This window comes from Chiloscyllium plagiosum, unplaced genomic scaffold, assembly GCF_037043375.1.
Source record: "Chiloscyllium plagiosum isolate Xiang-an unplaced genomic scaffold, Cpla_swu_hap1 HiC_scaffold_20, whole genome shotgun sequence".
Lineage (NCBI taxonomy): Eukaryota > Metazoa > Chordata > Chondrichthyes > Orectolobiformes > Hemiscylliidae > Chiloscyllium > Chiloscyllium plagiosum.
In genome coordinates, this window is record NW_028270158.1 from 51,366,501 (window position 1) to 51,387,202 (window position 20,702).

Sequence of the window (20,702 nt, forward strand, 5' to 3'; positions counted from 1 at the left end):
GCACCCCCCCCCTTTCCCTTTCACAGTCAGGGTTCTGCAATTGGCCCTCTTACATTTACAAAAGGCTCCCACCTCCCCCTCCGATTCTTCTACTCAATTAAAGCCAAAATGTATGAGTTTTAGGCAGATTTTCATTTTTTTTCTCCTTCCTTGCCTCCAGCCGCCTGCTGGTATACATGATCCTTGCTCTATCGGGAAGGAGGGAGGTTTTTATGAGGGGGATAGATCGTGGTTGTTTCCAGATACCGTACGTGGAGGCTGAGAGGGGAGTCAGGAGCCTGCCAGGGAATGAGACAGCAGTGAGTGGGAGCGCCAGGGAAGGGCAAAACAAAAAATAAAAACAAACAGATGTTAAAAAAAATAAACAGCTGGGAGCTAAAAGAAGAGTCCCCTGGTTATTGTAGCTGTGCTGCAGAGTGAGGTGAGCAACCTGTTGTATTGGATCGGCTGGCTCTAGTAAAGGAAGATACAGAGAGAGAGAGATACATTCACACAGGACAGGCGGAGAGGGCAGATGGATGAAATACACAGAGTGGAGAAGGTAAGGCTTCATTCGCGGTGATGCCCCGGGTGGATAACATTATTAACGGGGAGAGGAAGGGTTAGGATCTTTCATATCGGGAAAATGTAATGATAAATCAGCAGAGTGGAAAGGGAGGGGAACAGCAGGCAGATACACTGACATTTTGCGACGCTGACATTTTGATTCCAGCATTGTTTTATTTCGGTGTGAAAACATTAACAAACTGTGCTTTACAGCTTGTCATATATGTATCCATCAGCATGGGCTGCCTGAATATTTATTTGCATGTTGCACTTTACGCTTTGTACAAACCTCGGCGTCTCTGGTTGATAATATAGACAAATCATTGCCAATTAAGTATTCGGGGGACAAAGAAAATAACTGTGGTTAAGATCTTTTAATAAGAGTTCTGGGCAGGTTAGCAATTTCCAGCCGCTGAGGGAAATGCATTTCCCAACAATTTGAAACATGAGTTTTCCAAAGGTTTCAAATATGCACGGGATTATAAAACCGATTGGTAGAATTGCTTTCTGCAAATATTAGCTACTAAATCTATGTCTTTGCTTCATTTTCTGATTTGACTATTCTTTTGGGGATTAATTAAGGGGCCCTGAAGACCTTGTAACAGTGACACCTGCTGCCTGTCCGTGGAATTGGCGTCGTGGCTTTAATCGGGGTTCTCTCAGTTGAAGAGAGAGGTGCAAAGCGTTAACTTTTCAGTAAACCTCCCGCCCACACACACATACACACATATAGTATAGAGGGGGCTTCCCACAGAGTTATTAAAGTCAAGATAAAGTTTCATGTAATGCAGAAAGATTAGGGGAACAAAACCATGTTTCCTCAACCACTTTGCAATTTCTTGACAGAGGGGTACAGTACTCTCTTGGGGGTGACTGTCAGTGGCGATGGGATTGTGATTCGTCTTAATTTCTGAGGACAGGTAAATCAGAGTGGGAGATGGTCATAGACCTCCCCTTTTCCTTGGTCCCATCAAGTTCTTGTCAATGTCTGGCTACTGCCTCTAAACCTCTCAGTGAGACGGCGTTCACTACCTTGTTCTCCCCATCCCAGTTAGAACATTAGCAGACAGACTGAATCAGGATTGAGAGTCCACTGATGTCCAGCTGATTGAGGTAAATTCTGTCTGGAATGGCCCGGCCAGCTAGTTAATGTATCTGTGTTTGTAAAGCTGTGAGTTGTCAGTGGCAAAATCCATCCAGACTGAAATAACTGCAGAGCCCTAGCGCACTGCTTGCAAATAACCTCTTTTTCTTTTAAAAAAAAGCCAGTGATAATAATTGACAAAATATATTATGGCAAAGACGCCCTCTAGCCACATGGAATAATCATGGCAAGAAGTGTTGAGGCCTGGCTGTATTTTGTTTTAAACTGGTACTAAAATTTTCCCTGAAAAGGAGTGAGACTCGGGTTTTACAAATGAAGCATAGATTAAGACACGCTGTGACTTAATTGTTAATGAGGGCTGTAAGCAAAATTGTAAATGGCAACTCAAAATTGTCACTATTAAAAACGCTCATGTGTAGGGGTTTCCAGAACAGTTGATTTTGAAAGCCTTGTGTTTTTCATATTGTCACTTTTCATCTCTGCTTTTGTGGACATTTGCAGACCTGTTGAATAAGTTTGAATTATATTACTGCTTATTTAATTCCGGCCAATATTTTATCCCATGACCATCATCACAAAAGCAGATTATCTGGTCTCATTGCTGTTTCTGAGAGTTTGTAGCTTGCACATTGGATACTCTGTTTCCTGTAGAACAACAGTGACTGCATTTCAAAAGTATTTCACTTGCTGTGATGTATTTTGAGGCTCTCTGTGTTTGTGAAGGTGTAAATGCAAAATGTTGCAGATGCTGGAAGTCTGAAATAAGAATGAAAAGTATTTGCAAAGCTTAGCAGGACTGACAAAATGTACAAATTCTTTCAGGGTCTGACAGGAGAGGTGGGGATAGAATGTTTCCCCTTCCTGGTGATTAGAATGAAGATAGTAATGACAGCAAGGGATATAGAGACAGTAGGAGAAACGCAATAATATCAAAGTAGATGTTCAGCCAAGATCTGTTTGAATGACAGAACTGTCTCAATGGGCCAAATGGCCTACTCCTGCTCCTTTATGTTCCTGTATGTAGTATCACCTGTGGAGAGGGAAACACAATCTCTAAAGAAGGATAATTTTCAACTCAAAATGTTAACTTTGCTTTTGCTCCCAGACATGATGTGTTTCGCCAGCACATTCGGTCTGCTGTAAATGTAAGTTCCTTCTTTAATGATTAAACTTCTTTGAAGCAACCTAAGTTTTTTTTGGAGAGGTCAAGTTAGTTTTCCAAAATAACACGCTGCTACTGGGACAAAAACAGGAATTGCTGGAAAAACACAGCAGATCTGGCAGCATCTGTGGACAGAAATCAGAGTTAACGTTTCAGGTCCCGTGACCCTTCCTCAGAACCAAAGACCCTGCTTTAAAATGTGTAAACTCCACACAGACAGTGGCCCAAGGCTGGAATCAAACCCAGGTCCTTGGAGCTGTGAGGCAGCTGAGCTAACCACTGCTACCCAAATTTCAGAACAAAATCAGTTTGATTCATGCACAAAAATGATGAGGATTGTTCACTCTGTGTGTCAGACATCCTGCTGACCAGCAAATGGAAAACACTGACCAACACTAAGAAAGCTGTCAGCCTGTCAATTATTCTTGTGGAGTAGTAAGGTATGTAACCGTACTACTGTCTGATAAATGCAGTTAGCTTAGAGTGAACCTCCAAGACCAGGAAATTAAACAAACTATTTAGGTCAGGAAATACAGGGCCAAAATTAACTCTTCCAAGTCAACATGAAAACAGAAAATGGTGGAGAAACTCAACAGATTCATCATATCCATGGAATGGTAAAGATAGATTCGTGTGTTAGACAGAGCTCCCTCACCAGCAGACTGCTGCTTTATATGGTTAGTGGGACCAATTGGTCAAAGTCAGCGCTGATCCTGTCACAGAGGATTTCCATTTTAAACTTTTGGCCTGTTACACTCCTTTTTACATCTTTTGTTTTCTCCACCATTAACAACCCCTTCATCATTTCCACTGGGCCTGCTCATTTTGGTGCTGAGTTGGATGTGTAAGTATGCTGCTTCACCACTGGTACACAGAACAACTATTCCCACTTTCTTTGTAAACAGTACTGTCCAAAGCCACTGCTTGGAAGTAACAGAAGTGAGAGAAATTGTATCTTTTTATTTCTCAAAGACTTTCTGATGTTCCAAGGGAGAGGTAGTGGCATGGTGGTAATTGGGAGAGTTATCTCGAACCCCATATTCTGGGGACATGAGTCCAAATCATAGATGATGACATTTTAATTCAATAAAAAATTAAGAGCTAGTAGCTATGATCGATTGTTATAAAAACCCATCTGGTTCACTTGCATTGTTTAGAGAGGGAAATCTACTGTTTGGTCTGATCTACATGTGACTCCAGATCCCCACAATGTAGCTGACTCTTAACTGACTTAAAGTCAGAGAATCATAGAGATGTACAGCACAGAAACAAACCCTTCAATCTAACTCATCCATGTCAACCAGATATCCTAAATTAATCAAGTCCCATTTGCTAGCATTTGGCCCATATCCCTCTAAACCCTTCCTAATCAGTAACCATCCAGAAGACTTTCAAACCTTGTAACTGTACCAGCCTCCGCCACTTCCTCTGGCAGTTCATTCCATACATGCACCACCCTCTGCGTGAAAAAATTGCCCCTCAGATTCCTTTTAAATCTTTCCTCTTTTACCTTAAACCTAGGCTGTTCAGTTTTGGACTCCTCATGAAAGAAGACTCCAGCTATTCACCCTATCCATGCTCGCCTTGCGAGCAATAGATGCTGGCCAGGATAGTGATAAACAAAGTAATGTAAAGCTTACAAAGGCCTTAGTGGTTAAGGAGAGAATAGAAAGGAAATATTTAACTCCAGCCGCATCTATCATTGGTTATCCCACCATGATACAAACTGCAGGAGCCTGACTGTGAGCCTGCTCCTGAACTTTTACAAATTCCAGGAACCAAATCATTTCTCTTGAACCAGCTACTGGAATAAAAGCAGGATGGGTTCAGCAGTGTGAACTTGGAGAACCAATGCAAGGGCATTGGCCACTGCAGCCTGATCTACAACAGTGTAATGATAGCTGGCTCATGGACTTAACAGAGAGGAACAATCTCATGCCCCATCACGGCTGTACAGGGAATGATAAATCAGAGAGTATGTAGTAACACAAAAGTCATGCAATTGCGAAACAACTCAGTGACTAGTGTCAAGTGCTATTTCACAAAATTAGTTGCTATTTTGTAAATATTGTGCTATCTATCCATGAATGGCCTGCACAACCCCGTATATGTCGGAAAGAGCAGCAGAACCTAGGAATCCAACAGCTTCAGTTGAATGCACTTAATGCCAGCTCGTTTTCATAACCTGTTTCTCAATGCTTCATCATTCACTGCTTATAATCTTTGCCGTCACGACTTCTTTCCATTTTGAGCACATTTACATTTTCTTTCTTTTCACATGCCTCAGCAGTCATGTATGAATACTTCATCGTTTTGTAGCTTCCAGCTTGTTTCCTCAGCTAGTTTTTTTTATGCTTAAGCAGGTGAATTCTTTAGTTCAGAGACCAAGATTTATGACTGACACAATCTCACTTTAAATGCAATACCTTTAATGAGAATTTTAAACATGGTGGTTTCAATTAATTCACGCAGTTACTCTTCAGGTGGTCAACTGAGATGACTGTAAGTCACTTTTTTTTTAATTGTCTGTCTGTCAGAGGCTCATACAGCACAGAAACAGACCCTTCAGTCCAGCTTGTCCATGCCGACTAAGTTTCCCAAACTAAGCTAGTCCCATTTGCCTGCATATTGCCCATATCTCTCTAAATATTCCTTTTCATGTAGCTGTCCAAAATGTCTTTTAAATATTGTAACTGTAACTGCATCTACCATTTCCTCTGGCAGTTCATTCCAGATACAAACCACCCTCTGTGTGGGAAAAATGGCCTCTCCAAGTGTGTTATATAAATGCTTTCACAATTAGTTATTTTGTAGTGTAGAAGTAATCTTAATAAGATGACTGTGTCTAATGACATTCAAAGTGTAAAATGGAATATTTTTCTACTACTTAAAAGTAAGATCAAAATAAAATAACCAAGTTATGAGTGATGTGACACTAGAAGACGATTCAGCACTTGTGACATATATCAATATGAACCTGATAACCCTGAAGAATTAAGGTGTTGTGTATCTTGGTTTGTCATTCAATTGTTAAACTACAATTGCAAGAACATTCAAGTCCCAAGAAATTGGTGAAAATCTCCCAAATACTTTGCTTATTAGCGAGAAACAGTTTTGCATCATAAATGCCTCATTTTATAATTAAGTGCACATGTTGAATTCTTAACACTATAACTGTAGATCTTCCTTCTTTCTGGATCAGTGGTGCTGGAAGAGCACAGCAATTCAGGCAGCATCCGAGGACAGGCAAAATCGACGTTTCGGGCAAAAGCCCTTCATCAGGAATAAAGGCAGAGAGCCTGAAGCGTGGAGAAATAAGCTAGAGGAGGGTGGGGGTGGGGATAGAGTGCTACTCTATCCCCATCCCCACCCTCCTCTAGCTTATCTCTCCACGCTTCAGGCTCTCTGCCTTTATTCCTGATGAAGGGCTTTTGCCCGAAACGTTGATTTTGCCTGTCCTCGGATGCTGCCTGAATTGCTGTGCTCTTCCAGCACCATTGATCCAGAATCTGGTTTCCAGCATCTGCAGTCATTGTTTTTACCTTGTAGATCTTCCTGCTTGATTCACCGGGACTCTTCCCATCAAACCATATGTGTGTTTTCCTGAATGCTCCTTGGTGTGTCTTTTTCAAGGATTTACATGCAGTTTGTGAATGAGTTCCCTGGAATTCTCTCCTGAAGGCATTGTGGATGTATCTAGAGCACGTGGACTGCAGTGGTTCAAGAAGGCAGTTCACCACCACCTTCTCAAGAGCAACTAGGGCGGGTCATAAATGCTGGCCCAGCCAATGACATCCCCATCCTGAGAGTGAATAAGTCCTTTTCTGAGTGCATATTTGTTAGTTGGATCCATGATCAGCTGGTGGTTGGTTCACATTGCCCCAAGTTTCCATTGGCAGAACCACATAAGGATGTCTTTCTGTCCCACTGTGGTTACCCATCTGGCTTTGATCAATTTGCTGTCATTAAACATTTCTCTTTAAGATATTTTCTAATCAAGCTGTTCAGAGATTTCTTTTTATTTAAAAAATATACTTTATTCACAAATTATCTATAAGTAAATGCAACGTGTATAAAACAATTCCGTGCAGACTACGCAGAAAATACAGAGGAATTTTGACGTTCATCATTGGAGCTTTGTTCTATTTGCAACAAAAAAAAAGGCATTGTCTAAATATGAAAGGAAACTATTTACATTCTCATTGAGGCTATATGGTTATAATACATCAGGGTGTCTCAAAACATAACGGGCCCTCATTATATTTGACAGAAAGACCTGTTCAGAGATGTTATGATACATCTCTGGAGAAGGTTCAACTTGAACCCAGGTCTCCTGGTCTAAAGGTAAGGACAGTACCACTGGCCCTCACCTGAGGCATGGTTACCCTCAGGTAAAATTCACCACCAATCATCTCTCTATTGCATCCTCTGGGACTATGGCAATTTTACCGTAAGAGCCTCACTGTTCTCTTTAAATTTGAATTGTTCAACTCAATTCAGCAGTATAACTGCAATTAACATGTGAAGTAATTAGTATGTATTATACTCATCTGCTTTGTGCATTACAAACATTGCTGTAAAATTATAGACTGCCTGTTAACCCTCTCCTTACAAAAAATACACATCTATCATAAAATGCTATATTTTGTTAGTCTAATCCTTTGTTCCCAGATATTAGTCATACTTTAATTTTAGTATTAACATAATTCAATCAAAATTTTGTCCTTGCCTTCCATAATTTTATTCTAGAGCTTTTACTGCCCTTTTACACTCTTATAACTGGCTGAATCTGAAGGCACTTACTTCCTTTCAAGTTTCAGATCTCACAGTCTGGCATTGCTAGGTTTATGACTCACCATCAAGTTTGCTCTTGGGCATGGGGAGGCTCTTTGATATTCTTTTTACGAACTGTGACACAGAAAGTTGAGTGTGACCAAGAGAAGTGGTAGGCAGAAAACGCACACTAAATGTTCTGTTTTATAGAGTGGAGCAGATATGTGTGCTTTGTGTGACAGAAATTCATTAAGGTGCAGGAGGAATTCTGCAAATCCTTGACTGCTCCCAGTGACAAGATATAGCACACAGCAAGCAGTGAGAGAGTGGGAGCTCACCAACATGACTTTATTCAAATGGAAAGAAATATAGCCATTAGCTAAAAATGATTGAATTTTCATTAATCAGCGTGAGAATTGGATATTGAGTGAAAACTGAAAATAATATAAGGCTTTAGTTTTCTCTGTAAAGAACTATTTAAAACCCTTGCTGTGAAGGAGCCATCGGGAAATAGTGACCATTGTATGATATAATTTCACATTAAACTTGAATGTGATATCGTTCACTCTGAAACTAATGTCTTAAATCTGAACAAGGGAAACTATAATGGTATGTCTATGGTGGATGGGGATGAAAACAGGGAAAGATTTGATGGCATTGTCTACTATTTAAGGAAGCATGAGATGGTCTACATTGGATATACATTCCTTGAAGGCACAGGTACCCAATGTGAAAAGTAAATCAATTGCGGCTAACAAAAGAAGTGAAAGATTACATTATATAAAAGGAAATGGTGTATAAGTCTGCCAGAAAAAGTGATAAGCCTGAGCATTAGAAACAATTTTGAAAATGATGGCCAAGAAATGAATAAAGGCAAGGAAGAGAAAATGTGAGTGCAAACTAGCAAGAATTATAAAGGTACAAAGACAGAGAGGCTCCACAGGTCTGGCATCATCTGTGGAGAGAAATCAGAGTGAACATTCAGTGACCCTTCCTCAGACAGAGGATCTGATTTGTTTAAGATTTTCAACATCTGCAATTCTTTCAATTTTTACTTCAGATTATAAAGGTAGTGAAGACTGGAGAATGCATAGCGGAGAACAGAGAAATGGTGGGAACATTATAGAACTACTTTGTGTCTATCTTCATTGCACATGACACAAAAAACATTTCAGAAGTATTAATGAAATTGAGGAACTGAAAGAAATTAGAATTAGTGAAGAGATTGTGTTGTAAAAGTTAACAGGAATGAAATTTGATCTCTACCCTACTTCATTGAAGGATGTGGCTGTAGAAATAGTGAATGCACTGGTTTATTTATTGCACAGGTTCCTGCAGATAGGAAAGTAGCAAATGTAACCCCAGAATTCAAGAAAGGATGGAAAGGGAGAATGAAGAACTACAAACCAATTAGTTTCAAAGAATGGCAGGTGATCTAATTGAAACTTACAAAGTTCTTTTGGGGTGGGATAGAGTTTATGTTACATTGTCAGGCTGCAAGTACCTAATAGGTTCTTTAAGGTCTGATTAAAATGATTACAAGAAGAAATTGGTGCTTAAATACATAGCAAGTTTATTAGCTTAATCTACTCACGATGTATACAAACTCATTAGTGAATCTATTAGCTTAAAATACTTTATAAACATGCAAACTAATGAATCTCACTGCCTTTCAGCTCACCAGGAGCTGGAGATGGCTGGCACTTAGAGCTCTAGTTCATGATTCCATGGTCCCAGTCTGACGAACCTCAGCCTGATGGTGAACGTCCAATGAGTGGGGCAAAGTCCCCGACATTTATACTGTTCTGAATCTAATGTCGCATGCTGTCTCACCAGTTCTTAGTACTCTCTATATTTTTCCAGGTATTCTGTTGTGCAGAAGCAACTCCAAATGTATCTTTGTCAAATGCACAGTAGTCTGGCTCCCAGGCCCCAGCTGAGGCTAGTGCAGTTACTCCCTAGCCAAGGCAGGCTTTTTTTTTGCACAAGAATGCTTCCCTTGTAATTTTCCACTTTCTTCAATTGCTCATTGTCATGTCCAACTAACCCGAGTGATTAATCTGCAGCAATCTGGTTTGGAGATTTCATTTTTTAAGCCCAACACTGCAGCTGTACATAAAGATGTTTCCCGTGGTTGGTGAGCTTAGAACTAGGGATGTTATCTCGGAATAAGGGGTAGTGAGGAAGAATTAGTTCCCTCAGAGGTGGGCGAATCTTAAGAACAAAAACAGAAATTGCTGGAGAAACTCAGGAAGTCTAGCAGCTTCTGTGGACTGAGAAAGTAGAGTCAACATTTCGAGTCTGGTGACCTTCTTCTGCTCTGGCCCACTGAGTTTCTCTAGCTGTTTCTGTTTTTCTTTCAGATTTCCAGCATCTGCAGTTCTTCGTTGTTTGTTGAATGAATCTGTGGAACTCTCTACCCTACAGTGCCGTGGAAGGTCAATCATTGAGCAGGTTCAACACAGAAATCAATAGACTTTAGGAGATTAATGACTTCAAAAGATACATGGCTTGAAGTACTGATAGCCTCCTGCTGTCCCTCTGTCCTGATGAAGTGAGATCAATGTTCAAATGTGTTATTTTTGGACCCCAAATTTCCAAGGGGTTCTCCCAATCTCTTGTTACAACTTTAATAGAAGATTAGGTGAAGCCTCACAGCATCAATGGTTCAATGTTTGCACCATTTTACCATGAGACGGGATTATCACCAATCGTCAGTCAGCGGATTCACAACAATAACTAGGAGATTAGTTTTGGGATCTCTCCAGTCTTAATGTTTTTGGAACTGCCATTATTAATCCAAAGGTGATCCAGAAACCTTCAAGATTAATATTTTCACCCTTGTTTTCAAATTCCATAATTGGCTTGGTTTTTGTAATCTCCTGCAGCCCACAGAGCTCATGGGACATCAGTGCTCCTTTAATTCTGGCCTTTTTACATCTCTGTAATACCTAAAACCTACCTTTCATTAAGCCTTGAGCTAACTGGCCTAATGGACCAAACATTCTCAGGCAGAACTAAGTTCCAACAGAATTACTCAGCATTTTCTCAATCTCCATCTTCCTTCCGCCTGCCCTCCTAATCTGTCACCTGGGTACTGGTAAAATCTGAAGCAATATCTCCTAATGTGACTGGGTATCATACTTTATTTTTCATGTACCTGTAAAATGCCTTGGAATGTTTTATTACGTTAAACATAAATTGTTCATGTTATTATGACACTGTTCCACCATAGGCAGTTCCACCTTCAGCTGCTGAGGCCTAGGCTGTGAAATTCCTACCTTAAAACAACACTGTACTTTGAATTGCATTGGTTCCTTTTAAAGTGGTCCTTAAACTGGTCTCTTTCCTGAGATTTAGGTCTCTCTGGTTCTAGTATATCCAACATAGCTCAGTCTCAAATTTCATTTGATAAAACAGTTTGGCATATTTCACTACATTTCGAGTTGCTAGAGAAATTCAAAAGGTGTGTTGTTGCAAGAGACAAATTAAATTTGCTCATCTTTTAGCTCTCAATTTATTAATGCTTAATACATTTTAAATCTCATGTCTTTTGAGAAGTGAAAGAATAGTTGCAACATGGTTTTGGGACACCATTTAGGATGAAAGAGAACCCTGAAAGCTTTACGATACAAAATTTGAACAATTTTAATGAATAATGATCCTTTAATATTAAAACCAAAATATAGCAAAGTAAAAATGAAGACAGAGCTACCAATATATCTCTTCTAAAATCTGAAAATTAACATCAGGTTAAAACTTGAAACTTTAAAAAACTGTTTCTAAGATTGAAATAACTCTGCTCAAATGAACAGTTGTATCTTCAGAGAACCAGCGGTTTCTCTGGAAGATTTCACTTGCTCACCCCATTGTCCTTTATTATTCTAATCATGTGTATACAGTGACACTCAGCATTTAAATTGCTTTGGATCTCTTTGTCGTTGCATGAAGATCATTCGGAGAATTTAACAGAGGTCTTCACCCCAGAGTATGCATGATTATCGTCTGAATTCAATCTTGGCAATCAGCATTTCACCCCTCTTTATACCTTTGCATTTATGTGTGCAAATGAGTGCAGGCAAAAACAAAATGTCACTGGAAATGTAGTGGGTGTTGGGCAACAGGAGAGAAGTGTTAGCATAATTTGCTTATTTAAAATGTCAGCATAAATTGGGTTTGAAGGAGAGAGCTAATATTTTCCTTCATTCAGTCATGAGACAGTCAAGTTGCTGGAGAGGCCAACATTCATTGTCCATTCCTAATTATCCTTGAGAGGTTGGCAGTGAGAGCTCTTTCTTAAAACTGTTGCAGTCCACTGTCCAATGGTAACTCTAAGGATGTTGATGACAAAGTTCAGTGATAGCTGCTGTAGGTGTACTCTGTGCTAATAATTGTTTGAGCTTTGCTAAAGAGACACAACGTGTAATCTTGCCTTGATGAAGGAGCAGGACTCCGAAAGCTAGTGCGTCCAAATAAGCCTTTGGACTATAACCTGGTGTCATGTGATTTTTAAGTTTGTCCATCCCAGTCTATCACCAGCACCTTCAAATCATGGCCTTGATGAGAGCAAGACAAAGAGCTTCAACTTCATGTCTCTTTACAGCAAGGTTTTACTCAGTGCCGTTAGGAAGGAGTTTCAGCTTTTTGATTCTGTGGTGGTGAAGGAATGGGAATAAAGTTCCAAGTCAGGATGGTGTGACACTTAGAGAAGAACCTGCAAGCACAGTATTTCCATATGCTCATTGTTCTTTTCCTTCTAGGTGACGGAGGTCTTAGATTTAGAAGGTGCTTTCAAAGACGTCCTGACAATTGCTGCAGTGTATCTTATGGATATTACAGACTGCAGCTGTAGTGTCCCATTGCTGGTGATGGTGAATGTTTAAGCTGGATAGGGTACCAGTCAAAAGGGTGGCTTTGTCTGGGACATTATTGACCTTCGTGAATATTTTTGAAATTGTACTCATCCAGAAAAGTGCAGATTGTTTCATGCAACTCCTGACCTGTGTCTTATAGATGATGGAAAGCTTTCAAAGAGTCAGAGGTGTGTCAGTCACGGCAGAATATCAAGCTTCTGATATGTCTTGTATCTACAGAACTTATGCATCTGGTCTAGTTTAGGTTCTGTTCAATGATAACTCTAAGGATGTTGATGACAGAATTCAGTGATAGCAATACCATTGAACGTCAAGGGGAGATGGTTAGATTTCCTCTTGTGGTCATTGGCTGGTACTTCTGTGGCGTGATTACCACCTACCAATTCCAGTGCTTGAGTGCTGTCCAGTGTTTCTACATGTAGTCATGGACAGCTTCAGTATTTGCGGGTTCACAATTGGAGCTGAACATTGTGCAATCATTACCGAAATTTCCCACTTCTGACCTTCTGACGGAGAGAAGTCATCATTTAGAGTGTACCACACAGCAGTGTGTTCAGCGTGGGATATTTATTGTGTGTGAGCATGTGATTGCATGGTAGCAGTTACATGACTACAGCAAACCCGAGAGGTCAAATTCACAACTAATCTTGGAGGAACTGTTGGGCGAAGTTCACAGTACAGAATCAGATAAGTTAATTGTTGTTTTAAGTCTGTCCAAGAGAAAGGCTGCAATAGCGAGTATAGTGGATTCTTTCTTGATTATATGTTTTTGGAGATAAGTCTCTTGATTAAACTTAAAATATAAGCCATAGCTATTAATTTAACCTGGGGCAGTGTTTGTAGAGGAATAAGACGGTGTTATTTTCTGGATCTGTAGATTGTGAAAGAGCAAAAATGGCCTTTGCAGTGATATGTACTTCTTGTCAGATGTGGAAGTTTAAAGAGAGTTTAAGGGTTACTGCAGATTATATCTGCCATAAATGCTGTTGGATGCGAATCTTATCAGATCGAGTGGATCGGTTGGAGAGACAGATAGAAGCGATGAGGAATTGCAACAGCAACAGTATATGATGGATGGCAGTTATAGGAAGGGGGGAAAGTCTCAGATACAGTCACATAGATGGGTTAACTCAAGGAAGGGTAAGAGAGGTAGGCAGCTAGCGCAGGAATCTTTTGTGGATGTACCCATTTCAAACAGGTATGCTGTTTTGGAAAATGTAGAGGGTGATGGATTCTCAGGGGAACGTAGCACAAACAGCCAAGTTTCTGGTGTTGAGACTGGCTCTAATGCAACGAGGGGTACTTTGGTTTCCAAGAGATTAATTGTGTGAGGGGATTCTGTAGTCAGAGGTACAGACAGACGTTTCTGTGGCCAGCAGAGAAAAAGCAGAATGGTGTGTTGTTTTCCTGGTGCCAGGATCAAGGATGTCTCAGAGAGGGTGCAGAATGTTCTCACGGGGGAGAGGGGCCAGCAGGAAGTCATTGTCCACATTGGAACCAACGACATTGGAAGGGAAAAGGTTGAGACTCTGAAGGGAGATTACAGAGAGTTAGGTAGAATTTTAAAAAGGAGGTCCTCAAGGGTAGTAATATCTAGATTACTCCCAGTGCTACGAGCTAGTGAGGGCAGGAATAGGAGGATAGAGCAGATGACTGCATGGCTGAGGAGCTGGTGTATGGGAGAAGGATTCACATTTTTGATCATTGGAATCTCTTTTCGGGTAGAAATGACCTGTACAAGAAGGACGGATTGTACCTAAATTGGAAGGGGACTAATATATTGGCAGGGAAATTTGCTAGAACTGCTTGGGAGGATTTAACCTAGTAAGATGGGGAGGGGAGGGGGGTGGGACCCAGGGAGATAGTGAGGAAAGAGATCGATCTGAGACGGGTACAGCTGAGAACAGAAGTGAATCAAACAGTCAGGGCAGGCCAGGACAAGGTAGGACTAATAAATTAAACTTCATTTATTTCAATGCAAGGGGTCTAACAAGGAAGGCAGATGAACTCAGGGCATGGTTAGGAACATGGGACTGGGATATCATAGCAATTACGGAAACATGGCTCAGGGATGGGCAGGACTGGCAGCTTAATGTTCCAGGATACAAATGCTACAGGAAGGATAGAAAGGGAGGCAAAAGAGGAGGGGGAGAGGCATTTTTGATAAGGGATAGCATTACATCTGTGCTGAGGGAGGATATTCCTGGAAATACATCCAGGGAAGGTATTTGGGTTGAAATAAGAAAGGGATGATCACCTTATTGGGATTGTATTATAGACCTGAAAATGTGTTGCTGGAAAAGCGCAGCAGGTCAGATTCCTGAAGAAGGGCTTATGCCCGAAACGTCGATTCTCCTGTTCCCTGGATGCTGCCTGACCTGCTGCGCTTTTCCAGCAACACATTTTCAGCTCTGATCTCCAGCATCTGCAGACCTCACTTTCTCCTTGTATTATAGACCCCCCAATAGTCAGAGGGAAATTGAGAAACAAACTTGTGAGGAGATCTCAGCTATCTGGAAGAATAATAGGGTAGTTATGGTCGGGGATTTTAACTTTCCAAACATCGATTGGGACTGCCATAGTGTTAAAGGTTTAGATGGAGAGGAATTTCTCAAGTGTGTACAAGACAATTTTCTGATTCAGTATGTGGATGTATCTACGAGAGAAGGTGCAAAACTTGACCTACTCTTGGGAAATAAGGCAGGGCAGGTGACTGAGGTGTCAGTGGGGGAGCACTTTGGGGCCAGCGACCATAATTCCATTAGATTTAAAATAGTGATGGAAAAGGATAGACCAGATCTAAAAGTTGAAGTTCTAAATTGGAGGCAGGCTAATTTTGACGGTATTAGGCAAGAACTTTCAAAAGCTGATTGGAGGCAGATGTTTGCAGGTAAAAGGACGGCTGGAAAAAGGGAAGCCTTCACAATCCAGAGAAAGTATATTCCTGTCAGGGTGAAAGGGAAGGCTGGTAGGTATAGGGAATGCTGGATGACTAAAGAAATTGAGGGTTGGTTAAGAAAAAGAAGGAAGCATATGTCAGGTATAGACAAGATAGATCGAGTGAATCCTTAGAAGAGTATAAAGAAAGTAGGTGTATACTTAAGAGGGAAATCAGGAGGGCAAAATGGGGACATGAGATAGCTTTGGCAAATAGAATTAAGGAGAATCCAAAGGGTTTTTACAAATATATTAAGGACATAAGGGTAACTAGGGAGAGAATAGGGCCCCTCAAAGACCAGCAAAGTGGCCTTTGTGTGGAGCCACAAAAATTGGGGGAGATACTAAATGAATATTTTGCATCAGTACTTACTGTGGAAAAGGATATGGAAGATATAGACTGTAGGCAAATAGATGGTGACATCTTGCAAAATGTCCAGATTACAGAGGAGGAAGTGCTGGATGTCTTGAAACGGTTAAAGGTGGATAAATCCCCAGGACCTGATCAGATGTACCCGAGAACTCTGTGGGAAGCTAGAGAAGTGATGGCCGGGCCTCTTGCTGAGATATTTGTATCATCGATAGTCACAGGTGAGGTGCCGGAAGATTGGAGGTTGGCAAACATGGTGCCACTGTTTAAGAAGGGCGGTAAAGACAAGCCAGGGAACTGTAGACCAGTGAGCCTGACCTTGGTGGTGGACAAGTTGTTGGAGGGAGTCCTGAGGGACAGGATGTACATTTATTTGGAAAGGCAAGGACTGATTCGGGATAGTCAACAGGGCTTTGTGTGTGGGGAATCATGTCTCACAAACTTGATTGAGTTTTTTGAAGAAGTAACAAAGAAGATTGATGAGGGCAGAGCAGTAGATGTGATCTATATGGACTTCAGTAAGGCGTTCGACAAGGTTCCCCATGGGAGACTGATTAGCAAGGTTAGATCTCATGGAATACAGGGAGAACTAGCCATTTGGATACAGAACTGGCTCAAAGGTGGTGGTGGAGGGTTGTTTTTCAGACTGAAGGCCTGTGACCAGTGGACTGCCACAAGGATCGGTGCTGGGCCCTCTACTTTTTGTCATTTATATAAATGATTTGGATGTGAGCATAAGAGGTGCAGTTAGTAAGTTTGCAGATGACACCAAAATTGGAGATGTAGTGGACAGCGGAGAGGGTTACCTCAGATTACAACAGGATCTTGACCAGATGGGCCAATGGGCTGAGAAGTGGCAGATGGAGTTTAATTCAGATAAATGCGAGGTGCTGCATTTTGGCAAACAAATCTTAGCAGGACTTATACACTTAATGGTAAGGTCCTGGGGAGTGTTGCTGAACAAAGAGACCTTGGAGTGCAGGTTCATAGCTCCTTGAAAGTGGAGTTACAGGTAGGTAGGACAGTGAAGAAGGCGTTTGGTGTGCTTTCCTTTATTGGTCAGAGTATTGAGTACAGGGGTTGGGAGGTCATGTTGCGGCTGTACAGGATATTGGTTAGGCCACTGTTAGAATATTGCGTGCAATTCTGGTCTCCTTCCTATCGGAAAGATGTTGTGAAACTTGAAAGGGTTCAGAAAAGGTTTACAAGGATGTTGCCAGGGTTGGAGGATCTGAGCTACAGGGAGAGGCTGAACAGGCTGGGGCTGTTTTCCCTGGAGCGTTGGAGGCTGAGGGGTGACCTTATAGAGGTTTACAAAAGTATGAGGGGCATAGATAGGATAAATAGACAAAGTCTTTTCCCTGGGGTCGGGGAGTCCAGAACTAGAGGGCATAGGTTTAGGGTGCGAGGGGAACGATATAAAAGAGACCTAAGGAGCAACGTTTTCATGCAGAGGGTGGTACGTGTATGGAATGAGCTGCCAGAGGATGTGGTGGAGGCTGGTATAATTGCAACATTTAAGAGTCATTTGGATGGGTATATGAATAGGAAGGGTTTGGAGGGATATGTGCTGGGTGCTGGCAGATGGGACCAGATTGGGTTGGGATATCTGGTAGGCATGGACAGGTTGGATGAAGGGTCTGTTTCCATGCTGTACATCTCTATGACTCTATTTGTACATGATTTCAATTCAATCTAAACATTCATCTCTTTGTACAAAAAAAGTAAGCATCATCATGGACATTTTGAATTTGCTAAGTTACCACGTCATAATGACTGCGCTCATACATGAGCAGTTGTATGTTTTTTCACTTAAGCTCGGTGATATACGTGCACTGCACATGTGATTTTTAAAGTGTTTGTGTCCACCCCAGTCCAACACCGGCACCTCCAAATCATGGCCTTGATGAGAGCAAGACAAAGAGCTTCAACTTCATGTCTCTTTACAGCAAGGTTTTACTCAGTTCTATTCGAAAGGAGTTCCAACTGTTGACCATTTCCCCAACCTCTGCTGGTTGGAATAATATGCTGTCTGATTCAGTTTTAAAATGTATTCAACTGACTCTTCTGATTTACACTGCTGCCTTAGTCACTGTCACCTTTCATTGCTCTCGCTGTGTCTTTTCATTTTGTGAGTTCAGCATCAAAATTTGTTTGTGTTCCTGATGTTGGACTCTCTCTGTCTTGCACTGTTTGTCTGTCAGCCAATGTGCTTGCGAAACACTATTGATATCTCCTGAGGCGTATAGAGTAACTGTTCAGAGCTTTTAACTTGCTTCTGCTGAGACGAATGGCGTTATCTTCTTGTCTAGTATTTCACATCTTCAGATTTGGCACAGAACTGGGTTTTAAGACTAACTTTTCCTCTAAGAGTGAGCATTGTTCTATTACAGAGTCCCATCTTTACCTTTAAGGATTTATCTTTGAATTGCCATTTTGTGTCATATTATATAGGTCTATGAAGCTCATAATGTTGCAGGAAGGAACAGCATGTCTGTACTTCCCATATGTTTGATGTTCACGTTCTGCTGTCTTTATCAAAATAGTTACAAACGGTTTTATTCCTTTAGATTTGTAGTTGCCAACCTGCTGTAAAGTGTAGATTGAACCATCTGAATCTTCATCTGACATCCCTTTGGTTCCAATTCGATTTGTCTGAATTGCTGTCTGTTGTCATTGTAACAATAATCTTTATTGGCTTGTTTGTCTGCTTCCTAGCTTGTGTGCAGAATGGTTTTGCCGCTTATAGTGAAAACTCTTTTTTTCCTCTATGCTGGACATGCTCCATGCAGGGTGGCTTAGTGGTTTACACTGCCACCTCATAAAGCCAAGGTCCTGCGTTCGATTCCAGTTGTGGGTGACTGTCAATGTGAAGTTTCCATGTTCTCCCTGTGCCTACATGGTTTTCTGCCAGGTGCTCTGGTTTCCACCCTCATATGTACAGTCAAGGTGGATGAGCATGTCAATTACAGGAGTGGTTGGGTGTGGATGGGATGCTTTTTGGAGGGTTGGTGCAAACTTGATGGGCTGAATGGCTTCTTTCTCCACTGTCGGGATTCTAAGCTTTATGTGATGAATAATTGCTTTGTAGTACAGATCATTTGAAGGTTTTCAGCTTGCACACGTCAGAACTAGGACACAAGATAAAGATGGATAAAAAGGACACCATTTTATCCAGCATGAGAAGAGGTTGCTGATTGGTTGGGCCATCTTTGATATGGAGCAAGAACAGTTAACTGTCATTCTTAATTCACAGGTTAGGGTGTACTCATGGGAATGCATCAGAAAGCTATCTCCATGATCTGCTTTTTATGAAAAAGGTGCAATGTATGTACAAATTCCTTTTGCCTACATATAAAGGGTTTTGTGCACAAATAATTAGCTTCACGCATGCATCTCACTGCAAGTCCGACCAATGGTCTGAAACTTGTTTTGTGTAACTCTTCAGAGATTCTGGACTATTTAATCAGTGATTTCCAATAACAGAGTCAAATCTAATGGCGAATATCATTTGTGAGGCTTGCAAGCATGGCTGGTTGTGCAAGAGTGGCCTGCTACCAGCTGCGAATGGTCACTGGGATGTTCTGTTTAATACAGTCTGCCAGTCATTGGGAGGTCCAGCCTAAATGCCTGGCATCACACCGTCATTGAAACTCACTTGTCACATCCCTCATTTGTGTGCTAGGCAAAACATCTGTTTGGCTTGGCAGCCACATCCTGTTAGTGGAGAAACCCACTTGTGGGTTTACTGCATGGTGAGAAAGCTCACTTCACCTGTTGTGGCACCTTCCCCTTCCAGGAGAGTCTGAGGTAGACTGGGCACCACAGTCCAAAGATATGCAGATTAGGTGGAATGGCCATACTAAATTGTCCAGGGATGTGCAGGTTAGGTGGGTTGGTTGTGTAAATGCGGGGATAGGGTGGGCATGTGGGTCTGGGTGGCATGCTCTTTGGAGGGTCAGTGCAGACTTGATGGGCCGAATGGCCTCTTTCCACACTATGATTCATTGTTCGAGGTCCACAGTGGTTCACACAGCCCTTGTCATGAGTGCTTGTGAAATACTGTGAGTAATGATTTGCTTAGACCATCTGTTATCATGCAGGATAGCTTTGATATGAGACATTACATATTGATCAATGACTGTTTTACACTTTGGTTCCTATATTTGAATACTTGCCACTCATATGTAATGTTCCCTTGGGATTCAAGCACACCCTCAAAGCTTTGAAACGTTCTGCCATGTATTTTTCTGCTTTTCTGAGAGATTTATAGTGAAATAGATGTTGAAACAGTCTTTTCCCAGCTATGGTAAAAATGTAGTGATTTGTAACTGTTCTGGCTTGCTCAACAAATTCATTCCTATTTTATATTTCTGCCATTGTGGAAGTTCAGTATATCACCATATCCACAATCACTTGACCAGGAGCTGGTAAGGGGGGGAAACTGCAGCTATTTTCTTTTTAACTAATGGTTTAACTGTGTCTTGTTTTGCTGTTTTCATTTTTTTAGCTTTGCACATATCTGCAAGTATCTGTAACTGGCTTATTATAGCTTTGCAGCGGTCACCTCAGTACTACTTCCATTATTCCATGTTTCAGATATGCAATTTCAGTAGTGTGTTGAATATAACATTTGTGAACGGAATTTCAAGTGTGTGTGTGTGTGTTCATGGTAGAGGTCACATGGCTATGGCAAGATGCATGTTTCGGCTAAAGGTGTAACGAGGTTTCAAGTTGCGGGTCCTGGTGAAATCCAATGTATTATCAAGTAACTGCTACTTATAGAACCATCAGAAATACCTTCCATCACGCAAATGATTCAGAGTAGACTGATAGACTGGTGTATGGCCAAATTGGACCTTCCTTCATTTTGTAGACATCAGTTTTCCACTTTATTGGTTAGATGGCAGTGATGTAGTTGTCCTTGGCTAGACA

At 41.3% G+C, this 20,702-nt stretch overlaps 1 protein-coding gene across 4 annotated transcripts in view; it reads left to right on the forward strand.

Annotated features, from left to right (window-relative positions):
• The first annotated feature begins 217 nt into the window (after positions 1-217).
• The window catches only part of slc29a4a (solute carrier family 29 member 4a), a 145,366-nt gene continuing 124,881 nt past the window's right edge, over positions 218-20,702 (forward strand). For 3 of the 4 annotated variants that reach the window (XM_043711282.2, XM_087997935.1, XM_087997934.1), the window contains exon 1: positions 218-541. The gene's annotated coding sequence lies outside the window, so the exon portion shown is untranslated. The remainder of the gene's footprint in view (positions 542-20,702) is intronic. The other variant, XM_087997936.1, reaches the window with a different exon arrangement.